Below are 5,896 nucleotides of genomic sequence, written 5' to 3'. Positions count from 1 at the left end.
GAGTTGTTGCTATTCTTTTCTTCCATCTCCTGTTGAGTTTGTAGGTGTTCAGAATGGTTCGATCCCTATCCAGCTGAATTCCTGAGAGGAGACGAAATCCAGGTCTCCTACTCCTCCGCCATCTTGCTCCGCCTCTCCAGGCTGTCCTTCTTGGACCCAGGAATCCTGTGTCTTTTGCCAGTATCCATGAAACTGTCAGACTAACTTTAGTTGAAAATTCTCGGCCCTATGTTTCTCAAGGGAATTGTGTAGGTTGGGATGGTCACAGATGAAGCACAGGGATAGGAGAAGGAGGAGGGGGAGGAAGAAGAGGAGGAAGAAGAGGAGAGAGAGGGAGAAGAGGGAGGAGGAGAAGAAGAAGAAGGAGAAGGAGAAAAAGAGAAGAAGGAGAAGAAGCTTCTCTCTTGGCCAGCTGTCCTATGGCAGACCCTGCTCTGGGCCATGATGGAGTGACCCTAGAAATGGGGACAAGGACAGAGAGGGGGAAGTAGGTTATAGGGTGTGTGGCCTGAGGAGGGTGGGAAGGACAAGTGGAAGACCAGGAAATCCAAGGTGGCTGCAGAAGGGGTAGGATGGTTTCCAGCCTGACCCTAATATGCCTACGTGGCTGATCCCCTTGCTCGGCCTCTTCTAGTAAAATCTTTTATTTCTAAGGGATACTTACATGTTGTTTACTAATTGTCTTCAACTCCCTATCATGTGTAGAAACTGAATAAGTGACACCATTTAGAGTAGGAAGAGTGTTTGGGAAATAATTGAAACATTTTTAAAACCTATTAGCTTTGGACTCTGTGGTGCCTTAATTGTAACATATAGTGTAGTTCTAAATATTTTTTTTTTCCTTGAAACTGGTAGTGGCCTAGGTACCCAGGGCCAGAACAAGTCCTAGGTCAAGGTTCATGTTTCGGTAACAGTGAATTTACGGGAGCTTACTCTTGTACATTTTCTCAAGTTCAGGAACATTACTTTTTTCCAAATATGACAATCCGAGTATTGTTCCCCTTGGCTCTTATAAGCCAGGGAGAAGGATTTTCTTTTTGTTTATATCCAAGAGGGAGATTCTAAACTTCTCCTTCCTTCTTCCTTATATATAAATATATTTCTTGATTCTAATATTTGTGTAAAGAAAGCAAAGGAAGCTGATTCGGAAGGAGGCATAATCCAGGTATTTAAAAACATTCAGAATGTTTCTCCCTCTCCTTTAAACCGGAAAATGTCACAGTTTTATACTAGGTGCCTAAATGAAGAATAAAATATGTGGGAAAGTCCTAGGGTTACGGATGGCTAACCCATGCATAGGTTTGGGGCAAATACTGTGCTTTTTATTCTCTATTCACTTCAAGAAAAGTGACCAGCTCCATTTACTCCTTTCTCTTGCTTTGTTTTTAAATTCTCTCAAGTTGTGAGTCTTTATCTCCCTACCGGTCTTTGAGTGTGATGACAAATAGAAGCTCTATTTAACTCTGTGGTTTTGTGTTCAGGCGGCAGTTCCTGAAGAATCCTGTCACCTCTGTCAGCATGGAATTTTTGTTTCCAATTATAATGATTCTCCAAATAATTTGAAAGAACAATAATTAGATCTGGGTTTATTTTTTACTTGCTGTGTGTGGTCTTCTCCTGTAGTCTTCTAATTTAATCAAGTTAAGTTATTTCTAAGCTCCTAATTTGTACTTTTTCTGTACTGAAATGCTGACATTTTATTGACCTAATTCTGTAACTTTTGCCGTCCCAAGCTTATCTTACCTTGGACTTTGTTTCTTTTTGTCCTGTCATTTTCTCTGCACAGCTGGTCCTGTCTCCAGACCACCCATCTGGATTTAAGGCTTCAGATTTTCGGTTCCATAACACAGTCTAGCAAAGGGGAATGAACATTTAATTGATAGGGCAGACGATATGAAGCTTGCCTCATTAATTAATCAATTCAAATATACTTAAATGAACCTTTGGGTGACCTCCCATGTGCTCCCAGCCTCCGTTGATGTTTGATTATTTTACACCTGTCAACAGGAGTCAGTAGAGGAAGAATTTCTAGTCTATCAGCTGGTCGGGTCCAATTTGTGGAAAAGTCTGTCTCAAGTCCATGTGGCAGCAAAGCAATAGGGGGAGCGCATAGGAACCTACACATTTGAGTGTGGGTGGAGTTACCTGTGACCCTGCATGGGTTGAAGGATATCTGTTTGGACTTTCAGATGGTGCTATTCTAGACTCACGTGCTGGTAGGTATGGGAACAGTAATGCATCAGGTCTTTGCATCTGTGCAGTAGGGCCTGTAATATCTGTTTTGCTTAATGGGTGGCTATCAACAAATACAAATAAGGAATAATGTAAACAAGGCTGCCAATTTGTAGATTGCAAGGAAAATTCATGAAAGCAGTGTTAACAGCTTTGAGATTAAATGGTGAATAGTATGGTGTATGAATTGTAAAATATAAAATTTAGTGGTTTTCAGTATGCTTACAAATGTGAACGATATCCCCACAATCTCCTTTTAGACCATTTTTATCACCCCAAAAAAGAAACCCTTTACCCATCATCAGTCATTGTCCATTCCCATCCCAACTGTTAGGCAACTACTAATTTTATTTCTGTCTTTTGGATTTGCCTGTTCTGGGTATTTCACACACATGGAATCCTACAGCAAGTGGTCTTTCTTGACTAGCTTCTTGCACTTAGCATAATGTTTTTAAGGTTCATCCATGTGGAGTATTTTTATGGCTGTGTGGTACAGCATTGTCATGGATATGCCACACGTTGTTTATCCATTCATCCACTAAAGGACATTTGGATTGCTTCCACTTGTTCCCTATTACACTAGAACATTAGTGTACACAGTGTACATTTCTTATATGGATGAATACGTCCATTTTTCTTAAGTAATTAGAGTTCAATGGCTAATTACACAGTGGTACACACTTACCTATGTAACAAAGTGCCATCCTGTCCCATTCACAGATCTTACCCACGCTTCAGGAGAGAAGATCATATAGGGCCTTACACCAGGGGGCTGGGCTCTTAGGGATCATCTTGGAATTTGAACACAGTTGATATGCAGTATCTTTTTGAATATTTTGGATTCTACTTGTTAAAATTTTGTTTAGAATTTAGGCATCTATGCTCATGAGGTATGTTGGTCTATCATCGTCTTGTAATGTCTTTATCTTTTTGTTACTGTGGTTATTCTAGAATTTACATATTATTTGGGAAGTATTAATTCCCTTTTCAATTTTCTGGAACATTTTTTGTAAAAGTAAAATTATTTCCTTAAACCTTTAGAATTTGGTACCTGGGTGTGGAATTTTCTTTGGGAACAGACATTTAATGACTCATCTAATTTCTTTAATAGATACAGGATCCTTCTATTTTATTTGTGTGGGGCTGGGGGAAGGGAGGCAGAGAATGAGTGGGCATGAGCATGCTTTGGTAGTTTTCAAGGAATTTGTCCATTCCATCTAATTTGTTGATTTCATTGGCACAAATTTGTACATAATATTCCCTTTTTTCATACTAATATATATAGAAACTTTTAGAGATATCCTTTCTCTTCCATATTGATATTGGTGTTTTGTGTCTTTTTTTTACTGATCAGTTTGACTAGTGGTTTGTCAACTTGATTTTTCTCAAAGAAATAACTTATAGTTTTATTGATTTATTCCATTGGTTTTGTTTTCTATTTCACTAATTTCCACTTTGATCTTCACATCCACTGATTTGGGTTTTATGGGGTTTTTTGTTTATTTTTGCTCTTCTAGTTTTTAAGATGAAACCTTAGATTCTTGATTTGAGACTGTCCTCCGTTTCTTAAATTCTTTTGCAAATTTTTCCCTTTGCAAATTTGTGGCTTCTCACAGATTTGAGATGTTTTATTCTGATAGGTCTTAATTCTCCTTCAGTTCAAAGTATTTGCTAATTTTGATTTTGATATCTTTGACTCATGGATTATTTATGTGTCAGTTTCCAAATATATAGAGATTCTCCAAACATCTTTTAATTTAATTCCATGTTCTCAGAAAATATCTCGTATAGCTTAAATCTTTTTAAGTGCATTTGGGCCTATTTTTACAGAGAGAAAGAATGTGCATATGCACGTGCAAGAGTGAGGAGGGGGCAGAGGGAGAGCAGGTTTCACACCCAGCTTGGAGCCTGACACGGGGCTCAATCTCATGACCCTGAGATCGCGACCCCAGCTGAAATCAAGAGTCCCATCCCCAACTGAATGAGCCACCCAGGTGCCCCTAGACATGTCTTATAGTCCAGAAAGTGATCTATCTTGGTAAATGTTCTGTGGACACTTCAAAAGAATGTGTATTCTGTTCTGGGGAGGAGTGTTCTACAAATGTCAATTAGATCAATTTCATGGATAATATTATATAAATACTTGCTGTCCTTTATCCTTGTTCCATCCATTATTGAGGAGATATTAAAATCACTGTAATTGGGAATTTATTATTACAATTCTAGGAGTTTTTGCTTTATGTATTTTGAAGTTCTATTGTGTACATAGACATTTAGGATTTGAGTACTATGTGTCTTGATGCTGTTTTCTCCATGTTTTTTTGCTTAGGGCTGGTTGAGTTTCTTGGATATGCAGGTTGATAGTTTTCATCAAATTTAGGAAAGCTATAGCCATTATTTGTTCAAACATTTTTTTGTCTTTGACTTCTCCCAATCTTGTCTCTTTTAGGGACTACAAATATACATATTAAACCACTTGACATTGTTCCACAGGCCGCTGATGGCTCTGTTATTGGGTTCTCTTTTATGTTTTCATTTCGGATAGTTTTTATTGTTGTATATTTAGGTTCACAAATCTTTTTTTCGGTAATATCCAATCAGCTATTAATTACATCCAGTGTTTTCAGTATTATTCATTTTTTTAATCTCAGGCATTGTCGTTTATATTCTCTAGAAGTTTGAGCTGGATCTTTAAAAAATGCTTCCCATGTTTCAACTTCACTTTTTAAATATGTGGAATATATTTGTAATCTCTTTTAATGTCCTTCTCTGGTAATTCTAACACCAATATAAATTCTAGAGCATTTTTAATTGATTTTTATCGTAAGTCATTTTTCCTGTCTCTTTTATGATAATTAGTTTGGATGCCAGACATTGTAAATTTCTCTTACTCAGTGATGGATATGCTTTTTAAGATTTAAGTCCAAAACAATGCTTAGTTTAAAGCTAAGTTTTCTCCATTACTGAGACAATGCCCTTCTGTGTATTTTCCTCAATGCTTGTAAATCTTGAGGTCTACCAGTCTGACGGTGGGAACAGGCATTAGTCCTGGTCCTATGCCTGTGCTGGGCACTGTTGTTAATAATCACCTCCCGTGTCTCCTTCCTCCCTTTCAGGCAGCTTCCTGACCTGCATGTGCTGATCAAGCCAATAAGCTAAAGCAATTGTCTAACTTACTCGTTTCCTGACTTTCGGAGATCATTATTTTTTGTGAACTGCTATCCATTGTTTTGCTGACTGTTTCATATATTTTCATTTTTGTCTCAGATGGTAGAGTAAATCACATTTGTATTTCATCATGGCTGGAAGGAGAAGTGTACCCTCTTTTTAAAAAATGCTGAATTTTATTGTGTGGCTCTCCCATAGCTTATTTAGCTAATTCCTTGTTGCTGGATCTGTATGGTCTGAATTTTAGGGGCAAGTGTAACTATAGGAGAGAGTTTGAAAGTGTGACAATTGAATCAAAGGGTAAGTGTGTCCATGATTCTGGTATTTCTAGATTTCTCTCCACAGGTAGGTATTGTACCATTTTTGCATTCCCCTCTAGCAATATTTGAAAATGAATACCTTTTAGAGGACTGAGGATCTATACCAAAAGGAAGAAATCTTCAGCGTCTAATGAATATCTTACCAGATTTCATTCATATCTCACTCTCCTGACAGT

Source organism: Leptonychotes weddellii, chromosome 3 (genome assembly GCF_054177405.1).
Source record: "Leptonychotes weddellii isolate Sample4059 chromosome 3, ASM5417740v2, whole genome shotgun sequence".
Classification (NCBI taxonomy): domain Eukaryota; kingdom Metazoa; phylum Chordata; class Mammalia; order Carnivora; family Phocidae; genus Leptonychotes; species Leptonychotes weddellii.
Note: the sequence above shows the minus strand (reverse complement) of the source record.